Source organism: Sus scrofa, chromosome 10 (genome assembly GCF_000003025.6).
Source record: "Sus scrofa isolate TJ Tabasco breed Duroc chromosome 10, Sscrofa11.1, whole genome shotgun sequence".
NCBI classification, from domain to species: Eukaryota; Metazoa; Chordata; class Mammalia; order Artiodactyla; family Suidae; genus Sus; species Sus scrofa.
The window spans coordinates 8,980,592-9,008,424 of NC_010452.4; the positions used below are offsets into that span (position 1 = coordinate 8,980,592).

Consider the following 27,833-nt stretch of genomic DNA (forward strand, 5'->3'; position numbering starts at 1 on the left):
CAGTTTCAGCAGAAAAGTGGGTCCCTCTACATAAGTGACTCAGATGGTTCAATCAGCAGCCACTGTTTATTTCCTGGGTTAGCAGAGCCAAAGGGAGGGGGGGCTGTCTTTAATCTTCCAGTCTGTGGTTCGCTAAGTGACAGTCCAAATAATCAGGCCATGACAACAACTCAAGAGTCAGTAAAAATATAATGAGGTTGATCCAATGTTGTGTTTGCCAGAGCTATGAGGGCAACCTCGAGTTTTGCCCACTGAGCAGAAAGACCCTGTCCACTTTCAGTTCTGAGTCGCTGGCCCTGAGCCCAAACAGTTGCATCTGACCAGTGGCCACCATCGGGTTTCAGCTCAGCCAGCCACCGCTGAAGCAGGCCCAGGCGTTAAGGGAACCTCTGTGACTCAGCGGCCCTGCACCAGCAGCTATGCTGCAGGTGTTGAGGTGGAAGAGCTGCCATTTTTTCATGTAGAGCCAAGGCGCCGCTGAGGCCAGGCCGGCTGCAGTCTTGAATGTGCCATTTCCACGACTGGATCCTTTTCACGTTGTTAGTCATTGAGTCTGAGTCGATCCATCCCAAAAGGGAAATACCAGGCCAGAGAGTCACAGTTCCTCCAGGGGACGGGCACTCCGTTTCAACAAGAGCCCAAGAGTAAGCTGACAGCTGCTTTTTCAAAAGAGGTCCAGCTGGGAGCTGTGGCAAGGAGGCGGTGAGTGAGTCCAAAGGAGGCCACCTCCGACTGCCAGAGGCTGCAACTGGCAGCATCGTCTGTCACAGAGGCTTGTGGCCTGAAGGGTCCTCAGCGGTGGAGGGCCCGGCAGCTCCCTCCGTGCAGCCCCTCCCAAGCAGGAGAATGGCTCTGGGACCTCGCGGGCATTTACAGCGTAAGCATGTCAAACATGAATACCAGTCACACATTCAGCAGCGGGACCCAGAGGACAAGACACTGAGTCCCCCCTGAGGGCTCCACTCCCGGGTTTACGTCTTCCTCCTTGCTGTGAACTCTTGCCCAAGCCGAGCAGTCAAATTTGGGCATAATCCTCCCTGGAGGGACCTGTCGGCCGGAACTCGGGTGCCAGTCTCGGCCAGATCCACAAAAGTGTGAACCCCTTCTCTTTCCCACATTCCCTGGGGATAGATTGCGATTTTTCATCCCTTTGGAGAACAGAGCCGTGTCACCCTGGCCCCAAGCTGTCCCTTACGCCAGCTGAGGTCTGTGAAAGGAGGAGGGGCGGATCTCAGGGGTATGGGGGCGCAGGGGGGAGACTCCATGCTGTCCCATTTCAGTTTGGAGAGGCATATCGGTGGCCTGCAACAGTTCGGGCTTTCGGAGTCTGTTTCTCACTCTTCAGGGGGTCGACCTCACCAGCCTTGTAAACTCCATCTAGGACCACGAAAGCCTGTCCCTGAGTGCCAGTCAGTGCCCTCTCTGTGGCTTCCAACTGGAAATCGTCTCCAGGCAGTTTTCTGAAGGGTCCAAAGTGCCCTTAAGGCAGGTAGGACCCAGTGTGCTCTGTGGCCCTCTACGCCACCCCAGCGGATGCAGGGCTGGCGGCGTAGACGCGGCTGTCGTGTTGCCCCTTGAGGAGCATGCTGCATGATGCCATCCATCCATCCACCAGAGAGCGGTCTAAAGATTAGCCGGGCCTCTCCCCGTAGGGATCGTGAATCTCCCTTCCTTCACACTCGAGGCAGGTATGTGTCTCTGCACCTGTTGTCAGAAGGAGGAAGGATCCTTCTGTCCATACAGAACGAATGTTAGTATCCGTTATTCTAAAAGGGGGGCCCGAGGCTGAGATTGACCGAGGTCCTTCTACTGGAGGAGAATTAGCAGTAAACAGGGTACCAGTTGGGGAGCTGTCTTGATCCCATTCTTGCCCAATTGCTCCTCATTAAGGGAGAATAAGCTGGAACACCATTTACTGCCCAGTTGACCAGCCAGTTTGTTCAGCGTGTTCGCTGCCATATCCCCAGGACTTCCCTCAAATTCTGCAAAGCCTTCGTTCTTTCCTTTTTCATACTTCAGTCTTTCAGAAAACGAGCGTGAAATTTAGTTTGAAATATTGAGTGGAATTTTACAAAAAGATAAGCTATTGTCTGAAAATATATGTATTTTTTATGCTCCCCTCAAGTTATTACGTGCATTACCTTTGTGATTTTATTTAGGCCTTTGTCTTGGACTGGTTACGAAAGCCATATGTGATTTTTATACTGGGAATAGAATTAATGGGTCTATGATGAATAGTGGACATCCTGTTTTGAAGAAATCATATTTTGGGCAAAATGCCCATAAGAGACCTGTGTTTTTGCCAATAGTTTTTAGTTCAGAGCCTCTGGGATCTTTCTTTTTTTCATTTTTTTCTTTTTTTTTTAAGAAGTGATGAGAAAGTTTAATGTGCTTGCATTCTATTTTAAATTCCTATTAGAGATTATTTCAAAATAGCTTGTTACTTCATTTTTTGTTATTGTAGCAAATTAATACTTTTTTTGGTTTTGATTTATTCTGGTATTTCACTACCTACTCTTAAGGACATAGTATTACTTGAATTAAAAAAAAAATCACTGTTTTCATTTTCTCTTTCCCTCTTTCTTCCCAGCTCTTTGTTTTGTTTTGTGTTGTTGTTATTGTTGTTTGGCCCTGCCTGCACCATGTGGAAGTTCCTGGGCCAGGGATCGAACCCACACCACAGCAGCGACCCAGGCCACTGCAGCAACACCACCAGAGCGTCAACCCTCTGCGCCACAAGAGAACTTCAGTTTTTTCTAGTCAGTTGGTGGCTTGTCCATTTGAAACTAGAGGAACACTTGACGTATTAATACTTGACATAGTAATTTTGGCCATTCCTGGTCTGTTTTCTTTTGCCAATGAAATTATTGAATTTGAAATGTCTGTGAGAGACAGACATCTTTCCCTTGGGCACTAGGTATTAAGCTCGTTTCTCTGTCCTATAACCAGAGAGAAGTGTCAAAACCAAAGATCACAGCATGCAATCGGCAGAGGCAAATAAATGGCTCTCTCTAAAAATTTCACTTCAACAGCAATAAATCTCTAGTTCAACTTAAAAACAGGGTTTTTAAATGGCGAATGAAAAAATGTATCAATTTCAAATAGTAGCTGAAATCCTTTAAAAAAAAAAAAGTTTCTTCTTAATTAGCCTGTGAAATGTCGAGCGGGCTTCAGGGCAGCTGTTTTGACGCTGTCTTGGTTCTGCCACAGCATCAGGAATTTCTCTGGCTGGAGGGAATCCAGAAATTATCATTTTACACATGGAAACTGAGATCCAGAGATGGTTGGTGACGTGCTTGGAATCCCGAGGAAGCCTTTGCCCTGGTCCATAGAGCCATGGTGGTAATACTCAGAAAGGCCGTGAAATACTCACCTACATTTCAAACGTCAGATTCAGAGCCATTTCCTTTCCTTTGCAGACATTCGATATTCATGCTGCCTTTGGCTCCATTTTACTGTTGTGCTAAATGCACGTAGTGGTCCCTCCCTCTGCCTCAGTAACAGGCTCAGCCTCATGTTTCATAATGGTGCAGATTTAAGAGTTTTTAAAGCCGATTAACCATTTCTCTCAGAGTTCTAATTTCTGAGCCCCATAACCTGCTTCAGTCCTTATCTTACTCGATGTCTTTATAGAATGTGATGCGTTGATTAACCCCTGATTCTGGAAACTTGAACCTTCCAGCCTGGTTTTTTAGTATCTTTGGACTATGATTTCTCTGTTTCCTTCATTTTTTTTTTCTTCTTGCTACTCCCTTTAATGTGAAGGCTCCTTTTCATTCTGTTTTTCTCCTCATTCTCTTTCTGGGTGATCTTCCACATATATGGCTTGGGAATGCTGGCCCCATAGCCACCTGTCTGGCCCCAGGCTCTCATCATTGCTCTCCACCCCCGCTTATACCTCCTGCAGGAGCGTCTCACCTGGGTGTCACACAGCCCCCGACACAGTTCATATCCTCACAACACTGCAAAATGTTCACACAGTTCCTATCCTCAAAATATCGCAAAGTTTTCACACTTGCCAAATATGATTTGGGGAAAAAGCCTCATTTCCCAAGGTTCTGTTCCCTCGTCTATAAAATGGATTTGTTCTGAGATAAAGGAAAAGGAGCCCGGCACGGCAGTGCAGCGTCATTGCTCTCTTGGTCTGCTCCGGAAGGCCCTTCTGTTGTGATCTGTTTTAAATGAACTTTCGGCCACATAATAATGTCTTTGTGTCACCCCCCACCCCGATCCTTTCATCATGCCTGTGAACAAATCCTTTTGATGTTGCATCAAAGAAACGTCTTTCCACTTGGCCTCTACACCATCCTCATGGCCTCCGCCTTGGTTCTGTTCTCGTTACACCTCATTACACGGTCTGCCTCTGGTCTCCTTCGTCGCTTCCTTCTCCAGCACACCAGCAGAACCATCCGAGTTACTGGCCTTCCCTACTGCCTCTCAACCCTCCCATCTGGGCTGGCTCACCACTGTCTTCAGAAAAAAATGAAATTTTGGGAGTTCCCACTGTGGCTCAGCGAGGGAAGAACCCAACCCATATCCATCAGGATGCAGGTTCAATTCCCGGGCCTCACTCAGTGGCTTGAGGATCCGGTGTTGCCGTGAGCTGTGGTGTAGGTCGCAGATGTGACTCGGAGCCAGTGTTGCTGTGGCTCTGGCTCAGGCCGGCGGCTTTGGCTCTACCTCAGCCCCGAGTCTGGGAACCTCCACATGCTGCAGGTGCGGCCCTAAAAGAATAAATAAATAAATAAATAAATTTTAGCCAAGCAGTTACATCCCTTTACAATCTAGTCTGTGCCTATTTCGGCTTCATCCCCTGCCTTTCCCTCTCCCGTGTCACAGTGCACATGCACACACACACACACACACACACACACACACACATACACACAATGTTTCTGCCACACCCAAATTCCCTAGACGCACCAGATGTTTTCACGGCTTTACCTTGAGTAACATCTAAGACACAGGTTTTGGGTGGCCCAGGTGTCTTTGGCAGAAGAGGTTGACCTGTTCTCCGTGTTTCTGTGCTTATCCTTTATGTGCCGGTCCCACCAACTCTAAATTGCGAACTCAAGGGCCAGGGCTACGTAGGTCTTTCCTCTTCAGTGCCTAGTGCGGTGCTCAGCGATAGACGTCAAACTGACACAGAAAGCGGTCACTGGACGATATCAGACGTTCCATTTCCAGCTGGCTTCGTTTCACTGTTAGATTGCTTTAGGAGTTCTTTTGAATTTATAGAAATCCAGGGAAGTGGTTCTTTCGTTAAAAGGAGTTTTCCCTGAGGTTAGATTTAATTTTTAGGAAGACGGCACTTTGCAATCCAGATGGCGGAAACATGCAGCATGCTTTCTGCTCTCCACCCAGGCCCCCGCAGACGCAGATCGTCAGGCTGGGGACTCTCGGAGACCCCAGGTAGTTTCTTCATCTTTCTCAACACGACACTCCAGGTGGCCACTGTCCCCTGAATAACGATGGCAGCTGGGGTGAAGCCTGTTGGGATAACAAGTAGTTAAAATGTCAGCTGAACTGAAACCCTGGCCCAGCCTTGCTGCTGACAGCTCTGAAATGCATGTGATGGTATTTTGTGCCGTGTCTCACATGACCTAGATAATCAACAGTTACCTGTCTTTTAGTGACTATTCATTACTAAACTATTTCTGCCCCATTTTCTCTGGTCATGCAATGGAGCAGACAGTGTCCAAGCTACTTTCGATGGTAGATGTAAGAATAAATATAAAGAATTGAATTAAGTAGGAACAAAAGTTTAAAATGATATATAAAGAATAGTTTGAGAAGTTCCTATTGTGGCTTGGTGGGTTAAGGACCCAACATAGTATCCATGAGGATGCAGGTTTGATCCCTGGCCTCACTAGGTGAGTTAAGATCCAGCATTGCCGTGAGCTGCAGCATAGGTTGCACATGCAGCACACATCAGGCGTGGCTGTGACTGTGGCGTAGTTTTAATTTAAAAGATTTGAAGTAGTCAACTTGTAAAACTAATTTAGTGTCTTATGGTGGAGTTATGACAAGTGGGAAGGTAAAATAGATCAGTGTGTATTTTAAAACAATTTCAAATTTATATGAAAAGCAGTTGCAAGTGCAGAACAAAGAACTGTTTTTTTTCCTGAACTCATTGAGAGAGTAAGCAGTCAACAGAACGTCCCGTCATCCTGAATACTATTTTCTACGACGAGAACATTCTACAGATCCACAGTGCAGCCGTAACAATTGAGAAACTCAAAACAAGAATGATTACTATTGAATCACTATTAGATTAGACCCCCCATTCAAGTTTCACCAACTGTTCAGTTATAACTTCTACGCCAAAAAATCCACACTAGGTCACACATTACATTTAGCTGTTGTGTCTCTTTAATCGTCTCTGGTCTGGCGTAGTTTCTTGGTCTTCCCTTGATGTCTTTCGCTTTGATACTCTTGAAGCTTTTAGGACGGTTGTTATTATTTGTTTTCATTTGTTAAGGTTTTATTGAAGTAAGTTGACTTACAGTGTTGTAATCAGTTCTGCTTTACACCCAGGTGGCCCAGTTCTGCATGGACACACATGCATTCTCTTTCAGATTCTCTTCCCACATAGATGATCACAGAATATTGGGCAGAGTTCCCTGTGCTAGACAGCACGTCCCCGTTGGCCAGTCACTCCGTGTACCTCAGTGTGCACCTGCCAATCCCAAACCCCGAGTCCATCCCTCCCCCACCACCTGTCCCCTTTGGGAACCATGTGTTTTACAAAGTCTGTGGGTCTGTTTCTGTTTGGCAGTTAAGTTCATTTGTGTCCCTTTTTTTTTTTTTTAGATTCCCCATATAAGTGAGGTGATGTCTGTCTGTCCTCAGCCACTGTAAAGAATGAAATAATGCCATTTGCAGCAGTGGGCAGACCTAGAGATTGTCATACTAAGTGAAGTTAGACCGTGACGGGCCAGTTAGTTTTGTAACCTGAATTATTCTGATGTTTCCTCGCAGTTATATCTGGGTTCATTCCTCGTGTGCGGAAATGTAGGCGTGGCAGCACGTGCTCCTCCTCTCAGGCGGCTCATGGATTCGGTTTATCCCATTTAGAAATGTTCATTCCAATCATTTCACCAGTGTTGTGACTTAAAGATTAGCCACTATAAGGTCACTCTCTTTCTTTTTGCAGTTAGGAAGTATTTTGTGAGGAGGTACTTTGAGACTATGACTGCAGAGTCTCCTCATCAAAGCTTTAAATTGTTTATTTGCTTTATATCTGCACCAACTTTTAGCTTCCCGTTTCATTCAGTGGGTTTTAATATGATGTGGCCCTTTCTTTTTGATACTGAAATTGTCGCAGAACGGGTCAGTTGGAGCCTTTTTGAGTTGGCGTTAGAGTTCCCTTCACCGGTCTCTCCCATTCTTTGAACACCGCATGATTTCATAGCTTACAAAGCTGTATCAGGTGCATGTGCACTTTTCTTGCCCAAGCCACTGAGCCGGTCACTGCTCCAAAGATTCCTGGTTCCAATTTAGTGAAACATACAGTTGGGAAACCAAGAGCTGGACACTGAGTAGAGCCATTCAGTGTCTGATTGCTGTTCCCAGGCCCTCAGCAGAAAGAACTGGGGGTGATGTGTGTGTATACCTACACGCATTAACAGCTGCACTTAGATATATGCACACAATGTACATTCTATGTTATGTCCTCTACACTATATAGAACTTAATATGTGTTTATGTTCTATAAAGACACATGCATATATGAAGATATGGAATGACTTCGTATATGTACTTCCGATCCCAGGAAAACTGATTATTCTATTCCCGAGTTGCTTCTTTCTTTCTTTCCTTCCTTCTTTCTTTCTATGGCCAACACCCATGGCATATGGAGGTTCCAGGCTAGGGGTCCAGTCGGAGCTGGCCTACATCACAGCCATGGTAACACTGGATCCGAGCCTCATCTGCGCCCTATGCTGCAGCTTGTAGCAACACGATCCTTAACCCAGTGAGTGAAGTCAGGGATTGAACCCACATCCTTATGGACACTATGCCACGTTCTTAATCCACTTAGCCACAGCAGGAATTCCTCTCCTGAGAGGTCGTGAAGCCAGCTTTTACTGGCTCCCAACTGTGAAGTTTACGGAAAGGTTGCAAGCTGATAGCTTGAAACTGGCGATAGTAAGAGTCTTTACACCATGGAAATGGTCAAACATTCCCTCTAGGTGTCTGATTTACGTATTTGCCACTGAGACACTCATCTTGCTTCTGAACATCAGACCAGATTTTCCTTGCAGATACTGTCTTCTCACTGACATCATCTCCTGATCATCAGCTCAGGGTTAGCTGTTCTGATCCTCCTTTGCCCTCATCGGGCCTCCCTCCCTCATGTTCATCTTAGAGCTAAGTGTGCAGCTTTCTCCCAGACCCACAAGCAGGGAATAGTGGAATCATTTCTACTGACCTCTTCATCTTGACCTTCCCAAATCTAGTCCTAGGGTTCTATCGAGTCCATCTCTGAAACGTTAATATGTGCCCTTTTTATTGAAGCCCTATTATCATTAACAAAGCCTTATTTTAGTCTGCCAGTTTTTTCTTGCGTGGTCAGATGAATTCATAAACTTAGCCTTGTTGTTGTTGTTTTATCTTTTTAGGGCCATACCTGTGACATCTGGAAGTTCCCAGGCTAGGGGTCATATCAGAGCTGTAGCTGCCAGCCTGCACCACAGCCATAGCAACACCAGCTCCAAAGCTGTGTTTGTGACCTACACCGCAGCTCATGGCAACGCTGGATCCTTAACCCACTGAGCAAGGCCAGGGATCAAACCCGTATCCTCATGGATACCAGTCAGGGTCATTACTGCAGAGCCACAGTGGGAACTCCTGAATTCATAAACTTCTTAACTTGAATGAGAGATAATGTATGATGATGGAATACTTTTGCCTTTTCTGAAATGTATTAAAAGTTAAAATTATCAGCACAGAGGTGACTTGGGCAGAAATCCTGATCAGCTATGACTTAAACAGTGAAAACAGTTATGAATCTCACGAAGAAAAGTTGGAGGAGTTCCCACTGTGGCTCAGTGGTTAATGAATCTGACTAGGAACCATGAGGTTGTAGGTTTGATATATGGCCTCGGCTCAGTGGGTTTAGGATCTGGTGTTGCCATGAGCTGTGGTGTAGGTTGCAGACAAGGCTCGGATCTGGCATTGCTGTGGCTGTGGTGTAGGCTGGCGGCTACAGCTCCGATTGGACCCCTATACTGGGAACCTCCATATGCCATGGGTGTGGCCCTAAAAAGACAAAAAAAAAAAAAAAAAAAAAAGAAAAGTTGGAGACATGCCCCCTGGTTTGGTCTAGCTGTCCAATGCTGTCATTTAGAAGCCAGCCTTTTCTATCTGTTGGCTCTGCCATCCCCAGCATATTGGCCTTTTTCCTGACACTTGTCTTCCTATGGTCACACAATGGCTGCCAGCAAACCAAACAGAGCATCCCCACACCCCAGTGTTCGGGACCAGATGAACGAGACGGTGTGGCACGAGAGAGAGTTCATCGCTTGGCTGTCTTTCAGGCGACATAGTCTTTCCAGATATCTCCCACTACCTTTTCCTTCCATCCCAGTTTTCAGAACCATGCACCTGCAAACTGTAGAAGTCAGAACCATGTCCCCGTGTTACGATGGCCCAGTTGCCCGTCCCTCAGTTCCTTTGTGCCCTGAGTAGTAAACTCTACCCAGACTTTAACAGTGCACACATGTTCTAATGTGAATTTTATACCACCTCTTTTGTCTTTCCGCCGGGTAAATAAGTGGAGAAAACCACATCTGCTCTTTCCAAACTTGTTGACACCCCTATGTTGGGGCCCCAGTCTGTCAAAATGACAGACGGTGTATTTGTTAAGTCCATGAGCATTAGTTGAATATGCTTGTAAATGCCGGGATACGGTGGTTAGCACCACAGACACAAATCCCTGCCCTGAAGAGGCTTGCCTTCTAGGGGCACATCTGTGCTCCCCTAGAGGAGATCTCAGTCCAGCTCAGAGAAGACCAGAAGACTCTTCAGCATCACCTTCACTTCCTTCCTACCGCCCCGCTTCACTCTTTCAAAAACAGAAGTCGGCTGTTAATGCCTGGGGTATGTTTGACTCAGACCTAAATTATATTTTTCCTGGCTAATAGTCCTCAGTTTGGGAAATGAATTTGGGCTTCTCCCTCCTTTTAAATACTCACATTTGCAATGCTATTTTTGCATCTTTTTATTCATTCTGGTCAATTATAGCGTTGAGAATTTTGTAGTCCTGGACTTTGAACAGCCACTCTCCCTTAAATTGAGTGTGCCCCCCGCCTTGAGAAGAAACTCATACTTTAAATGGAAACTTGTGCTGTACATTATAGTTCTGGAAAAGTGCCACAGGAATGTTTTTTTGATTGTATAGGACTTGGCAATGAAAATAATTGGTTGAAGAATGACATTAAAAAATAATCCTTGGATTTTGACACCTTGAAGAAGAAAAGAGAGAATGTTATTATATCGCTTTCTCCATAAAATGCTTTTCTTCAAAGGGAACAGTATATGTTTAACTAAATAATAACTTATTGCTGAATGTCTCTTTTAAAAGGACATTTTATCAGTTTGGATGCTTTGGAACAGCATGTAATAGAAAACACAGATTCTGCCTTAGTCCATTTGGGCTGTTGTAACAAAATACCACAGACTGGGTGGCTTAGGAGGAATGACATGTATTTCTCACCGTTCTGAAGGCTAGAAGTCCAAGATCAAGGGGGCAGCATGGTCAGGCTCTGGTCAAGGTCCTCTTCCGGTTGTGAGGGCGTCTCACTATGTCCTCACATGATGGAACGGACGAGGGAGCTCTCTGGGGCCCTCTAATGGCCCTTAGGGTCATTGATCCCATTCATGAGAGCTCCTCCCTCAACCATGTCACCTCCCAAAGGCCCCACCTCCTAATATCATCACATTGGGCATTAGGATTTCCAAAGATGCGGCACCTAGAGCAGACTCTTCAACTGAGTAAAGACATAATGTATTACTTCAGATAACAAGAAGTCCAGAGGCTGGGCCGACTCTAAGCCAAGGACCCTCCACCAGGCAGCCAGGCTGGGAGGGACCAGGTTCATTTCATCTCTTGGCACACCCTCCCCCCCTTAAGAGGGCTGACTGTGGTCTGGTCAAGTGATGGCCTCCAGTTCCAGGCATTGCATTCAAATGCTACATCATCAAGAAGATGAAGAAAAACCGCCTTTTTGGATAAGCAGTGAGATCCTTCTGTAAGTAGCACAGGGAACTATAATCACTGGAACATGATGGAGGATAATGTGGAAAAAAAGAGAATGTATATAAATGTATACCTGGGTCGCTGTGCGGAAAGTGACAGAACATTATAAATCAACTATAAAATTTTTTTTAAACACACCTTTTTTCTGGTTCTTTCTTTTTTTAAGTTTAATGTTACTAGAGTCGAGTCGACTTATAATGTTGCAGGAGTTTCAAGTGTACAGCAAAGTGAATCAGTCATACGTAGAAATAGAGCCATTCCTTTTTCCCAGATACGTGATTACAAACGATCGAGTAGATTCTCCTGTGCTCTGCGGTAGGTTCTCGCTAATCATCTACTTTATACAGTCGTGTGTAGTGTTATCCTCACTCTCCCAGTTCTCCCCTCCCAGCAACGATTTCACCTATGGTCACCCTAAGATTGGTTTTGAAATCCGTGAGTTCATTTCTGTTCTATAAATAAATTCTTTTGTATCCTTTTTAATTAGGTTCCACATATAAGCGGTTCTGTATGGTATTTGTCGTTGACCGACTTGACTCAGTATGATAATCTCTAGGTCTATCTATGTTGCTGCAAATGGCATTATTTTCTATATATAGTGTCTTAGGAGTGAGCGCCTTCCCTAACGGTCCCCAGAAGACTCCCTGTCACATGTTACTGGCCAGACTTGGGTCACATGTCCATCTCTAAACCACTCACTGGCAAGGAAATAGAAAGAACTGGGGTTCTTGTGATTTGCTGAAATCTGGGTCCATTGCCTAGAGCTGGGGATAGGATCGGACCACCTTCTGAGAACATTATTTGTGGAGACCAGATACCCAAACGAAATTGGATTCTGCGGGGAAGGAAGAAGTTGGAAGGAGAGGAAGCGGATACAGAGTAAGAAGCCACTTAATAATGACCAAGTTAGGTTCTTGCTGCTCTTTGATGGGTTTAGCCATGTCAGTGCATTGGTCAAGAGAAGATGGGTTCAGCAGGGATTATATTGTCCTGACCGTACGTTTTCAGTGATGTCTAAAAGCAAAGTATGAGTCAAATATGCACAAAGTTGAGCTCATGTCATTAAAAAATCTTCAGTGTAATTACAATTAAAGTTCCGCAGAGACCCTCCGGTCCCCAAGTGTAATAATCTGTCTCCATCCGTGTCGCCTTTGACCGAATTCTGTTACCTCCGTTGGTTTTTAACGTTATCTAAAGTGTTACCTAAATGTTCAGCTGAGACCTACATTTGTTCAGTTTAAATCCCCACTAATGGGTGCAAACGAAGATCTTTAGGGCACTGGTGGGAAGTTGTTTTCACTCAGGCAGCTCGAGCTGAAAAGCTGAGTTCTGTGGGCAAACCATGCCAGGGCGAGTCTCGATGCAGCCTCGATGCCAGACTCACAGAGTCCCACGTCGCCACCCACCCACATGGACATGGTTCTGATTCAGAAGTCACTGTAGAGGCCCTTAAAAAAGAAAGAAAGAAAGAAAAGCTACTTGTCAAAATTTAGTTATAGAAATCCTTGAAAATTGCTCATAAAACTACTAACAAGGACAGCCAACTTGTATAAGGCATTTCTAAAGAAATATAATTCTACTTTTAAATTAGTCCCTCTTGCCAGTATATTGAAATGCTTGGAATTTTAAGTAAATCATCCTTAAGATCCCTTAACAGCTTTGTACAGATGGAGGGCTGCGTGGGTGAATGTCTTGCACGCATGAGGATGAGATCCAGATGACGGGAACGTAGGAAGCGTTGTTTAAACCGTGTGAGAGGAGAAGGTTGAAAACATCAAACCCTCTGCTCGTAAGCAAGGGACTCACCGTCCGAACTCAGAAACGATGCAAGGATGTGAAGCTGTCCAAACCCATGGCATCTTTGTTTAGTCTTTCTCCGGACTAAAAATTTGTATTTTCTTTCAAGAAGAGATTAGCTTGAATATACAAATATATTCAGACAAGCATGCATTTTAATACACACACATCTCTCTGCAGCATGCATGTTCTGTATAGTGCATGCATTGCCTGCATGTGTGTATGGGTGTGTGGATGTATGTATATAGGTTTCTTAGAGGACAGAGGTCACTGGTAATTGATGGAAAATGTTCATTATTAAACCTTTATTTTTTTCATTGTCCACCGAAGCAAGAAAACATACAAATTAAAAGGGTCATCGTTTTTTTAAACGTGTGGGAAAACCCTGTCTGGGAAGAACAACCAGATGACGGTCTGTCCGCGCCGCTCTCTCGGCGGACTCGCTGGGCCCGCTTCCCGTTCGTGTCGAACATCAGTGTCTACGGGCGGCTACATGCATATGCTCGTAAGGGTAGGGGCTACGTCAGACAATAGTCAGTAAACCTGTATGCGTAATTGTTTCTACGTGCTGTATACTCACTGCCTCTCAGTAAATATTAAGCCCTTTGGGAGTTCCCCTTGTGGCTCAACCGGTAACAAACCTGACAAGGTTGCAGGTTCGATCCCTGGCCTCGCTCAGTGGGTTAAGGATCCAGCGTTGCCGTGAGCTGCAGTGTAGGTCACAGATGCAGCTCGGATCTGGCGATGCTGTGGCTGTGGTGTCGGCTGGCAGCGGCAGCTACGTTTGGACGCCTAGCCTGGGAACTTGCATATGCCATGGGTGCGGCCCTAAAAGAAAAAAAAGAAAAGAAAATACTAAACTCTTTCAAAAATGGAGATTTTTCTGATATTCCTCATAATACATACATAGAGAATACCTAGCGCCAAATTTTCACAAGACTGTAGAGTCTCTTTAGATATATATGTATACACACGCACACACACACACACACACACGCACACATACACGCGCACACACGTACACATATATTTGAAATGTTTCTACCACAGTTATTTCCATAAAACTGGGTGTTGGCTTTCAGGAGACAAATTTTCTCTTGAAATTCTAAATTTTTATTTCTTCTCTGTCATAATAGGTTTGTTTTCAGAAACAAAAGTTTTCCTTTCAGATAAGCAGATATTACCTGTATCATCTAAAATCTGTGAGCTTTGAGGGAGACACTGCTTACATCGATTTAGAATAAAGTGGTATTTTTTTTCCTTCAGATCTAAGTCATCTTTGCTAACTCCGGTAATGCCCAGGCTCAAACAGCCTCATTACAGTTCATTTAAACACACACAGACATTTTTTGAAAAACAGTGTAATATGAAGTTGGACCCTTATCTTAAATCATAAAAACTAACTTGGGGTGGGGGAATGGTGGACTGGGGGTTTGGGACTGGCATACGCACACTGAGTTATATGGAATGACTGGCCCGTGGGGATCTGCTGTCTAGCACAGAAAATTCCATCCAATATTCTGTGCTCATCTATATGGGGAAAGAATCTGAAAGAGGATGTGTGTAGTTGTATAACTGAATCACTGGGGTGTACAGCAGAAATTATCACAATATTGTAAATCAACTCGACTTCAATATAACTACAAAAAAATGAGAATAAAACATCCTTAAGAACACTCTAAGATACTGACCTTTGTGACAACCATTGTAACTACGTAATAAAAATGACTCATTTTTAAAAACAAAAGTACAATTGATATGGAAGTAAAAAAAAAATTAGCCCAAAACGTATTAAAAACCTAAACGTAAGAGCTGAACTATGCAATTCTTAGAAGAAAACATGGAGGAAACCTTCATGACATTTCATTTGGCAATGATTTCTTGACTATGACACCAAAAGTAAAGGCAAAACTGTACATATAGATAAACTGGACTATATCAAAATTAAAGACTCCTATGCATTGAATGATGCAATCAACAGAGTGAAAAGGCAACCGATGGAATGGGAGAAAATATTTGCAAACCATATATCCGATAAAAGGTTAACAGCCAGACTATCAAAAAACTACCACTCAACAACAACAAAAAGGATTGAAAAATGGACAAAGGACTGACTTAAGTAGGCATTACTCCAAGGAAGATGTACGGATGACCAAGAAGCATTATGAAAATATGCCTAGCACCACTAGTCATTAGAACAATACAGTCAAAACCGCAATGAGCCATCACCTCACACCCATTAGGATGGCTGCTATAAAACTTTGTAAAAAAGAAGGCAATTGTTGCCAAGGATGTGGAGACATTGTAACCTTTGTGTACACTCGGTGTCGGCGTAAAATGGTGCAGCTGCTGTGGAAACGGTGTGATAGTTCCTCAGAACATTAATAATAGACTTACTTTATGATCCAGCAATTCCCCTTCTGGGTATGAATACAGAAGAGTTGAAAACAGAATCTCAAAGAGATATTTGTACCTTCGTGTTCACAGCAGCAATATTCACAATAACCAAAAAGGTGAAATAACCCCACTGTCCATTAATGGATGGGTAGCAAAATAGAGTGTGTATGTCCAGTGGCAGAGCATTCAGCTTTAGAAAGGAAGGAAACTCTGACACACGAGACCACGTGAATAGCCCCTGAGCACATGACGCTAAGAAAGTAAGTCGGTCACAAGACGGCAGATACTGTACGATTCCTTGTAAGTGTGATCCGGAGTGGCAGACTCGGAAATAAATAGGATGGTGCTTTTCCCAGGAATGAGAGCGAGGCTTACGAGGAGCTGTTGCTTCATGGCTCTATACTCAGCTTCGCATGATGAAAACGTTCTGGAGGTTGCGCTCGCAAAACCCAGTGAATGGGCTGAACACTACGGAACAGGACACAAAAGTGGCTAAGATGCTAGAGGTTATGTCATTTTACCATCATTTGTTTAGCTACCCCCAAGGCCCATGGACGTTTCCAGGGCCAGGAACTGACTCCGTGCCAAAGCAGTGACAATGCCAGATCCCTATTCCACCAGGCCACCAGGGAATGCCTGCCATCATTTTTGAAAACTATAATAATATGCAATCAAAGATAACAGTGGAAAATGCTTTCCAGATGAATGATTGTCACTGCCATAGAGAAGGGGAACAGGCTGTGACAGGCGCTTTTTGGGGTGGGGGGAAGCAAGAACTTTTGCAACACACAGTAGTTCCTGGGCCAGGGATTGAACCCATGCCACAGCAGTGACCTGAGCTCCTGCAGTGACAACACGGGATCCTGAATCCACTGTGCCACCAGGGAACTCCTGTGATGGGCATTTTCAAGAAGAGAGGTGACATGTTTGTGGAGAAAGCAGTAAATAATACAGTAGAAAGACTATCACATCTGGGGTCAGTTAAACTAGGGTTTAACCATGCTGCGGATTTGCTATGTTCAGCCAAGTTCACTAAACACTCTGGTCCTGGGTTCGCTTACATATATGGCAAATATATAAGCTTAAAAGATTGTTTTGAAGATGAATTGATACATGGGTGTTTATTAAGTTCCCAATACACAGCCTGGAACAACGAAAATACCAATATATTGTTGTTGCTTTTACTATAACTGTGACTATTCCTAAATCAAAATGTTTTTGCTTCAAATTGAAATTGTTTGTAACTTTAGAAAATAAAGGAATAACATATGAGAGCTTTTATTTAATAGATAGAATTGTATGCTGCAGTGATTAAATTATCGATGAGTCTAAAAAAGTCTAAATCTACCTCTATAACTTCCTTACATAATAATTCTTTCCCTAAAAAGCAAACAATATTCAAAGAATTCTAAGTATAGAGTTCCCCATTTATTTATGCACCAAGCATAAACTAAAGATAGTCAGAAATGATATAAATTTAAAATTACAAAATATTGAACGTTATAAAAATAACACTAAAAATCTGCACACAATTGCTTCTGTGTAACTGTGCATAACGCCAAGGGGTTTCCTTTCCTACCTACTGCTCTGCAACACTGAGGACAGCGGTCATTTCTTTCCTGCAGAATTCTTACTAATTTTGACATATCTTTTATTGGGTTCCTTTGTAAAACTTAACTTTTGAATACCAAACTGGTATTTTTATCATTAGAAACGTTTATTGAGACCACGTTGTGAAGCTCGTAAGAGAAGGCATAGCTGCAACCAATGTGTGTGTGTGTGTGTGTGTGTGTATATATATATATATATATATATACACACATATGCAGCCTCTGAGTTGGAGGCAGAATAAGGGTTATTATGTTTCCATTAAACGTTGAAGATGACTCATTTCTCTGTTCTTCTGCTGGATGAAAGCAAGAACATGACAGAGATCAAAGTCGCTCAGAATCATTTTTTTTTAAGTATTAATTTCTCCCCCTGGCTTTCTGTGTAGTTCTTGGGTAATGTGAGACGTCTCATTTTCATACATCATAACTCACTTTGACCAAGATGTCTTGAGAAAAAGAAAGGATTCATTTAATTAACCTCTCATTCAGGTTTGCCTGCTGAACATGTGGTTTCAGGTGGCTAACGAGACACTTTGCCGATATAACCACACCGTTAAATTCCACACCAACTGGGGCACTTGCTCGTGGCTACGTCTGTAAGCAACAGTGTAAACATCTGAAACAGGAAGGTGACATTCTTGAAACAGAAAACTTCTTTCACTGAGAACATACACTTTCTAAAGGTTAGCGCTGAGGCATCTTTGATTGCTACCAGACCATGCTGAAAGAGAAAGTGAGGTTGTCAAGCCAAGCCTTTGTTTACAGAGCATCATCTAATTACCTGAGGATCAGTGGGGGAAAATAGGCCAGGATCTGCCTTCACACATCAATCTGCTTTTAATACTTCCAACAATCTATTTTACATTCAGCCTTGGAGTGGGTGACTTGACCAAAAATGCTTCTACCGAGTAGCCCAGGAACCAGGCTTGCCACTTCTCCATATGTGGGCCTTAAAAAATAAAATTGCCTACTTCCTACATGGTTTCTAAGACATACTCATTATGTATGTAAGCCTCTGAATTCAAGCACAGTCTTGGCGTCAGGAAGACTTCATAAAGCCAGTCTGGAGATGAAGTACAGCGAGCTTGTTTTGTATTAATTTTACATAAGTGGCCAGCATTTCATAAAGTTCTTGTCTTACCTTTGATGCGCTTGTGTAGGGAGCCAAGAGGAATGGGTTGACACTGCGAAGTCCCATTATCAGAGGAAAGGACCAGCCATGTGGCTTTAAGGTGCGGCATTTGTCTGGAGTGCCAACAAGATTGCTTTCATTATCGCGAGCTTCAACAAGCATTAGCAGTCTTTCTATCAGAGAAATTAGTCCTTATGTGAGTGGCCTATAAATAAAATGGTTATACACTGGGATAATAGGAGCATGTAATGAAACTTGATTTCCAGCCAAACAAACATATGGACATGAAAAATTAGAAAGGAAAATGTGCACGATATGGGTCCCGTGTGGGGTAACTGAAGTGAAGTCATCCGCTACCATGTGTGTCTGGCTTCTCTCCATCCAGCAGGGCAGGATTCCTTCAGGCAGGGGACCGCTCTTACTGTCTAGGGGTGTTGCATGTGAGAAGATGTGGTTTCCTGTGGGGAGAAGATGGGGTGAGACAGTTTTCAACAGTAACCACAGTTTTGTTCCACACATTTTATTGAACAGTGGGACCCTGAAATGCGTGGCACAGGAAGCAATGGCAATTATAGCATCGCCGTTATCTCCAAGCAAGGGAGGGTGCCTCTGTGTTGTTTCAGTGGCCACACCTGCGCCAGATGGAAGTTCCCGGGCCAGGGATTGAATGCGACCTGATCCACCGGCGACTTGTGTGGCTCCTTAACCTGCTGCGGCATAGTGGGAACTCCTCGGGTGCCTCTATTTTGTGTGATGAGTTCTCTTAAAATACCTGCATGCTTTGAGCTGTCTACATCGGCCCTCATGTTCATATTATACCTTCGCTTGCAGTTTCAGACGTTCTTTCATTGAAAACCTTTATCAAACCCCTATCAGCAAAAGTCTCTCCTAATGAACTAAAATGTTTTGCTTTCTGTGTCTCTACCAAAACAGGCCGTTAATTCCGTTAACCCTCTAACAATTCTTTTTATACACCCTAGAGCTTCCCGAGTTAAAAAAGTGTAAAATACTCAAATAATGGACTTAATTACAGTTTAATAATCCACTTGAGCTTTTTATGCATTTTCAGATGAGTTAAATGCCACTTGAATATGAGGAAGAAATTTTTAATCTTATTTGAATCTAAGAGAATAGTTTTTAACCTTTTTGCTTCAACACCTTAGGACTGTATGGGTTCCTAGAAAAAGCCAACAAGAAACTAGTGCTGTTAACTGCATATTTTGATAGTCAAGGGAATTAATAAGCAATATTCCTTAACTCTGTTGACTCTTAAGCAGCATAACAAGTCAGGTCAGCACAAATGAACAAGCACACTTTTTGGAAATTCTCTACTGCAGAATGAGGTTGAGGCAATTTTAAGTGAGCTATTGTATTAAATCAATCATCAGCAGAATAAAATATGGATTATATATGCTTCATATTTCATTGTTTAAATATTTAGTATCTTCTCGGTATAACAGAAAATTCTTTTTTCAAGTAACATTATTTAGGGGATCAAATTGACCTGTCTGTGGTTCTTAACAAAGACTCAGACCCTGTGTGGGGGAGAAAAACGTGGTAGGGAGATGTTTCCAACAGTTAACAAAGATTTTGTCAACACATTTTAGTGGGTAATGTGATACTAAGCTTCATGACAAGAGGCGGTATTAGTAATTACAACATATGGCATTATCTCAGAGCAATAATGATGTCTTCATTTTGTACAGAGAATTATATTAGTTTCTCTTTGGCTGCTGGGTCTAATTGGATCATAAAATCTCTCCTACTCTTACCTCTGCTTTCTCTCTTTGTCTGGTTTTCGTCTGTTCTGTTTTTCAGTTTTCGGCTTAGACTTCTCTTCCTCCAGGAAGCTTTCTGGGCTATGAAGACGGAGTTGGGTTTCCCCTGGGCTTTCTGTCGGGACCCTGTACCTCTTCTTCAGCTTCCCCTGTGTTAGAATTCCTTGTTTGAATGTCCTTCCTGCCTACCCGCCCTCCCCAATGTACGCTCCGGGAGGGCAGAGCTGTCTCATTTGCCACTTTATCCCCAGCATTTAACACAATCATTGGCACATACAAGTTGTCCCGTATATACTTACTGAATGAATGAAATAATGAATGGATGGAAAATGAGTGAATACATGTATGTATGAGATGCTACAGACTCAGCTTCTAGACTTGTCCTTAACTGTTTGCACGGCTTTTGGCAAATCACTCAATCTCTCTTAGTTCCCTCAACTTCAAAATGAGAGGTGCGGGCAAGATGATTTCTAAAAACTTTATGTGTCTTGGAATTCCCGTCTCATGATGCGGAGGAAACTGGAAATGAAACCTACTAGGAACCATGAGGATGCATGGATGATCCCTGGCCTCCCTTAGTGGGTTAAGGATCCCGTGTTGCCGTGAGCTGTGGTGCAGGTCACAGACACAGCTCGGATCCCACGTTGCTGTGGCTGTGGTGTAGGCCAGCAGCTAAAGCTTTGATTCGACCCCTCGCCTGGGAACCTCCATCTGCTGCGGGCCAAACAGTAACAATGACAACAACAACAAAAGTAGTGCCTTATTTCACCTATACCATCACAGGTAAAGAACAGTATAAATCTAATCTTATTTAAAATTTTCTTTTAACCATTTAAGCCATAAGCTTAATATAAAAGAAGACAATTCGAGTATGAAAATAAACACAGAATCTCACTACCCCTGTTTAGGTAAATATGTTTGGTACATTGTCTGTATGAACTAGAGAAGAGAAAGAAGAATATGCCAGGTATTACCCTGGGTATAGAGTGAATGAACCTGGGGAAAATCAATCTGTCTTTCTTTCCCTTTCTTTCTCTTTCTTTCTCTCTTTCTTTCTTTCTTTCTTTTATTCCGCTTTTTAGGGCCACACCCACGGCGTACGAATGTTCCCAGGCTAGGGATCCAATTGGAGCTAGAGCTTCCAGCCTACACCACAGCCACAGCAATATCAGATCCAAGTCGCATCTGCAACCTACACCACAGCTCACGGCAACACCAGATCCTTAACCCAATGAGCCGAGGCCAGGTATTGAACCCACAACCCCATGGTTCCTAGTCAGATTCGTTTCCGCTGCGCCGCAATGGGAACTCTGTTGAGAAAAATTTCAAATCTGTGTACAGTAAATCCTGACGAGGGTCTCTCCCAGGAAATCTGTATATTGGGAGAATTTTCTTTAATTATTTTTTTAATTTGTCTGTCCTAACTGCTCTGGGCCCTGTCCAGCCCAAAGACTGTCAGATAACAATATCTCGCATTGCGATGTGTCAGGCATTGTGTCAGGAAGTGTATTATTCTCTCTAGTTTACAGATTAGGTAACCCTAAAATAAATGGGTTTGGATATGGGCTCTATGGAAAAAGACCAAGCATGTCCTTACTATGGGCGTGGCCTCTGCCACCCACATGGCCTGCTGGTATTTCCAGCATGCAACATAGTTCCTGCCACATAGCAAGTGCTCAGTGTATGTTTGCTGAGCTAATAAAGGAGCAGACTGTTGAGTAGATAGGAATCCAGAAGTAGCTGGGGAGGCCAGACGTGTGAAGATCCCTTGGGCAGTTGGCCAAGAGGGCAGAGAAATTCCCTTTAGGAAAGGGGCACATTGCTGGGGTACAGAGAAAGGATTTTGTCATAGGAGTGGATGTGCGAGTCGCAATACATGTGTGTGTTTTCTCATGTTAGCACATCGGATGGTTTTAAAATGATAAGGTCTAAGCTTAAAAGTGAGGTTTCGCTATTATATTCCAATTTATAGCCGAACGAAATGTGACAGAATATAAACTCCTGACAGGGAAGGATTATAATGGAAATCTTGGCAGTTCCTCAAGTATGCTTCTAGAATACACCATACTATTTTATATTTTAACTCTTGATGTTTAATCCTGAAATGCAGTTAAGTTACAGTGTTTTCCCTACAGGCATTTAACCCAATAATTGCAACTGAATCTGTTTGGTTGCTCATTTTGATGCGATCATTGGATTTTCCCCTATTCAACGAACAGCGATCAATGGATTTGCAAAAGACTCCTTAAGATGAAACATTTTTAACTGGGACAGAGAAGGGACCACAGGATCTCCACTGTCATTAAATATTGGTCCAACAGTGACTCCAGATGGGAAAGGCAATCTGATGTGATCTGAAATCTGGAGGTCCTAGTTAGAAAACACATGGAAAAATTAAAAACTGGATTTTGTAGCATACTGCCCTGTGGTTGTGTGATTGTACAGTTTTCCTAATGCAGCTGTGAAAGAACCACTCCTGAAAGATACACACATAACACGCATGTATGCATATATACATCATACTAGTTCCCTTGTTTGTCTTTCTGGACCTAAGTACAACAAGCAAGTAAATTAGTGCATTGAACCTTGGAAACAGCCTAGAGGAAAAAGAATTTATAAATGTGTGCATATTGAGACTACATGTTTTTAAGCAAGCATGAAAAGCTCTTAGAATTATCAAGGTACAAATTTAAAATGAAATTGTCCATGACGTAATTATAGACCTAGGATTTTACACAATTTTATTTTATTTTATTTTATTTTGTCTTTTCAGGGCTGCACTCGCAGCATATGGAGGATCCCAGACTAGGGGTTGAATCAGAGCTGCAGCCCTGGCCTATGCCACAGCCACTGCAACACAGGATCTGAGCCATGTCTTCAGCCTATACCACAGCTCAAGGCAACGCCAGATCCTTAACCCACCGAGGGAGGCCAGGGATCAAACCTGCGTCCTCGTGGATGCTAAGTCGTGTTCGTTAATCACTGAGCCACGACAGCAACTCCTTACACAATTTTAGAATATTTTCTATGAAATGCATTGAATTAAAAATATGTACTTATGACCCAAATGCTTAAATTGGGGTATCTATTGATCCTTAAATCTATTTGCATGTGGACTAATTCTCCTTTTTATTTAGAGAAGATATTTTAAAATATCATTAAAACATAAATAGAACTAGAATATCAAGATGCAGATTCAGTGGAAATAATTTTTTGCTCTCTGATTTTAATTTCTGGAAGCCAGATTCCCCAAAGTGAGTTTTGCAAAGGTTGTTCTTATAAATTGTATCCTTTTCCAATGAAATTCTATCAATAGTTCAAGTAATACTTACTAGGTACAGAGAGAAAACCGTGAGTTGACTTCCAAGAATTTAGAACACTGGGTAGTCTTATCTGAGATAATTGGAAAGCGTTGATCAACAAGCCTCCAGTGGGAAGTCCACACAGGGGTTAAGGATTCGGCGTTGTCTCTGCACAGCAAGGGTGGGATCCCTGACCTGCGAGGCAAAGTAAAAGTGAGAAATTGTTTCTTAATTCTCAGTATGTGACTTTGCATGATCATGATTCCTTCTTCGTAACTTTTTTTTCCATAGATGCTTTGCATATATTGCATGGTTATTTATATTCTACTCAGAGAATGCGATAGATTTAAATTGGAAAAGCTGTCACGAAATTGGAATTTGAAATCATAGCCACCTTTTGTTTTAAGAGCTTATTGCTAGATGGTAGAGAATTATACTTCAAGCAACAGTAACTTTAAAAAGTCCTGTAAGTGAAATGCACTCCTCTGTTTCTTAATCACTAGTGTAAGAGTCCTTTGTAAAGAGATACCAGAGTTCCCATTGTGGCTCAATGCTAACAAACCCGACTAGTATCCATGAGGATGCAGGTTCAATCCCTGGCCTTGCTCAGTGGGTTAAGAATCTGTCATTGCTGTGAACTGTGGTGTCAGTGGCAGACGCGACTCGGATCCCGGGTTGCTGTGGCTGTGGTGTAGGCCGGCAGCTGCAACTTGGATTCGACCCTTCGCATCCATAGCTCTTGCAGTGAGGAGTGTGCCAAAGGGGCTCCTCCAGCGATCCACCTAGAAAAGGTCCTGGAGAGTTGGGTTTTATTGTTGCTACAATCCCACAGCCAGAAGCCACGGTAGCCACCATGATATAGGCCCATTTATCACTCACCCCCTCACTCATCTATTCATTTAATTTGAGATGCTCATCTTCAGCATCCTAGGACCGTTTCAGAATTACAGGGTCAAAAGGAGGAATCACGTTACAATGTGGAAGCATCGGAAGACACTGGGTAGAGAAGATAAGCCTCTCATGGTATTTTAGACTGCTCTGCTCAACTTCTGGATCCTGAAGGAATTTCAGCCATTCTGAGTGACAGTTATTGAAGGAATCACAAGTCGACCTTGGCCTTGAAGTGACAATGATAAATTGAGGAGGATGGTTTTTCTGAGTTTAATGACTGTGAACTTCCATTTTACTGCATTTTAACTCAGAACAAGGGAATTTTTAACCTTAATTATTCCCTGGATTAGATAATGAAGGGGACCCTTTAATCAAAGTTGAGGTATCTCGCCATTGATTCACTATTTACAACCGGAGGATCTGTATTGTGTCATTTTGTTTATGCATTTGCTCTGGTAAGCTGTGCTGAGCTACAGGTCTCAACATGATTTTAAGTAAGAAGTAGAGTAAGAAGAAAATTTGTATCCTGTGAGAGAACCTGGCTTGGAGTTGATTTTGTTTCAATTTTTAAACTTATATTGAACTATAGTTTATTTACAATGTTGGGATCATTTCTGCTGTACACCAAAGAGATTCAGTTGTACATGGACACACATGCATTCTCTTTCAGATTCTTTTCCCACACAGATGATCACAGAATACTGGGTAGAGTTCTCTGTGCTATATGACAGGTCCCCATTGGCCAGTCATTCCATAGACCTCCGTGTGCACCTGCCAGTCCCAAACCCCCAGTCCATCCCTCCCCGCACCTCATCTGTCCCCTTTGGTAACCACAAGTTTGTTTTCAAAGTCTGTGACTCTGTTTCTATTTTCCACTTAAATCCATTTGTATTCTTTTTTTAGATTCCATGTATAGGATATCATATGATGCTTGTCTTTCTCTGTCTGACTTCACTTAGTGTGGTCATCTCTCTGTCCATCCGTGTTGCTGCACATGGCGTGATTTCATTCTTTTTTATAGCTGAGTAGTATTCCATCATATATATTTGGAGTTGATTTGATTAGTATGGAATTTGACCATGTCAGCACCTTGTGGTGGCAAAATCTAAACCACTCCATGGACTGAGGCGGATAAACAAAAGAGGGACTAGGGCTTGCTGAGAGTAAAAGCTGAACTATCACGAGGGAAGCTCCTCTGGGTGTGTGTGGCAGGGGGTTCCAGGGAGAGGGCACCACAGCTATACCTCTGGTTTCTTTTAGGTTTAAAGGTTAGGGAGCAAAGATGCTGGAGGATTTTAGGAGAGAGCTGTTTTGAATCTTGCCTCCTGATTCTCTAAAAATCTTCCTTAGCAGGCCGTTTGCTTGCCTCATCTCTTACTCGCTTTTGAAAGAAAATGGAGTTATCTGATTTGTAGATGGGGTTCATGGTTCATATTTCTCAACTGAGTATAACCAGTCCAGTGAAGGCAGCAAACTCCAGATCAAGGAGAGGCAGAAACCCTATTCTCTAGCTCTGGATATTTCTGTAGGCAGGCTGGCCTAAGATTAGACTTGACATGGAAAAGGAAGGCCCTTTCATCAACCCTTTCAAAGCCATGTCATCCAATTGTTTTGTCAGTAACAAAGCTGACATTTTCATCTCCATCTGGGTCTGATTTCTCAAATGTATCTGAACATGAGAAGGGAGGAGAAGGATGTTATTTACTGCTTCCCTGAACATGAGCACCCTCCCCACGCCGCCTGCCCACGCTGCCTCCCCACGCCGTTGTCCCAGCTTGGAGCAAATGAGATGAGAGCTATCTCATTGACGCCAAAGGGGAAGCTGCAGAAAATCTCTGGTCATCTGTTAATTACTTTTTCTTCATTTCTTTTTCTTGGATCTAAGGAAAGAACCAACAGGTTAGGCAAGGATTTGTGTGATCAATAGATTTGCGGTTGCCGAGGGGGAGGGGGAGGGAGTGGGATGGACTGGGAGCTTGGGGTTAATAGATGCAGACTATTGCCTTTGGAATGGATTAGCAATGAGATCCTGCTGCGTAGCACTGGGAACTATGTCTCGTTGCTTATGATGATGGAGCCTGATAATGTAAGAAAATAGAATGTGTACATGTATGTGTCACTGGGTCACCATGCTGTACAGTAGAAAAAAAATCGTATTGGGGAAATAACAATAAAAAAAAATTTAAAAAAAAAGATAAGAAAGGTGCGTTTGGGCCAGAGGTTAGCTAAAATATAGCCTTGCTAAGGTGATGAAACAGAAGGCCCTCCTGCTGAGAGCTCTTTCCTGCAAAGCGCTGCTTACCCCTAGGCATCCTGTGTTGCTGCCACGGCTCTGACGCCACAACTCCCTCCCTTTAGGACTAATGTCTAACATATGAGTAGATTTAACCCAGATTCCCATTTTCCATAAGGTAAGGGAACAACATGTAGCAGAAAAACCAGAAACGTTGGGGGAAGGCACATCCGGATTAGAACTCTAGATCCATCAGGATTTAAATGTAAGCCTGATGAACCATCGTCTTTGAACTTGCTTTTCCTCCGGCAGGATTATCTTGAATATTAAATTAGGCGTATCTAAAAAAGCACCTAGTACTATGTCCCGTACAATAGTTGTTCAAGATGATTTTTGCTAGTGTTGGTCATGGCTTGTTAAGCAACAGCAAATTTTTGAGACAACGTGTCACCATTTCTGGGACATGATAGTTAGTCAATGTTTCTTTACTGAAGTATGGTTGCTGTGCACCATTCTATAAGTCACAGATGTCCAGTATAGTGATTCGCAATTTTTAAAGGTTAAACTCTGTGTATGATAAATGTTGGCTATATTCCCTGTGTTATTATAAAATATTGTTATTTTAAAACATTGCATTATAAATTATTATAAAATATTGGCTATATTCCCCACATCATACAATGTATCCCTGTAGCTTATTTTATACCTAACAGTTTATACCTGGTAATTCTCTCCCCCATCCTTCCCCACCTTCCCTCTCCCCACTGGTAACCACTAGTTTGTACGCTGTATGTGCGAGTCTGCTTCTTTTTTGTTGTGGTCACTAGTTCGTTGTCGTTTTTGAGATTCCACATACAAGTGATATCATACAGTATTTGTCTTTCTCTGTCTGGATAGTCAATGTTAATTCCTTCTTGCTTGGTCTTTGCCCCTGAAGAATGAACACTAGATTCCAAACTAAAGAAATGTGGCTTTATTTAGTACAGAGAAAAGTGCAATGTAAAAATCTTATAAAGAAACATCTGTCCAGTGAAATTCGTAAGTTCCCTTACTCAGGAAAGTTCTCATTTGTGATCTGTTATTTATGGTGCAGGTTTAAGATCATGCTGGGTGGCCCAGCTGTTCCTCCAGTGTGTTAAGAATGCCCAGCACTGCATACTTCTTAAATCCAAAAGCAATAGCTCTTTCTCTTGTGATCCAGCTCAAGATGCAGTTAGAGGCCATTGGACCAACAGTGGAGGAGGGCTATAAACCAAAGCTAGGCTTTGCTTCTTCCAGTTTGCCTGCTTTCTGTGGTTTATAATGTGATTGGTAACCAGGAAAGCTCCGTATAACCAGCTCGTTGCATCTGGGTTCAGATGTATGCAAAATTATAAACATTGGCAGCAGCCTCAGCCCAGGAGAAGCACTATGTTTATTCAAGAATATGGCAT

The 27,833-nt window shown here is 43.0% G+C and overlaps 1 protein-coding gene across 4 annotated transcripts in view; it reads left to right on the plus strand.

Annotated features, from left to right (window-relative positions):
* LYPLAL1 (lysophospholipase like 1) overlaps positions 1–27,833 on the plus strand; it is a 114,571-nt gene that overhangs the window by 34,129 nt on the left and 52,609 nt on the right. The window lies entirely within an intron of this gene.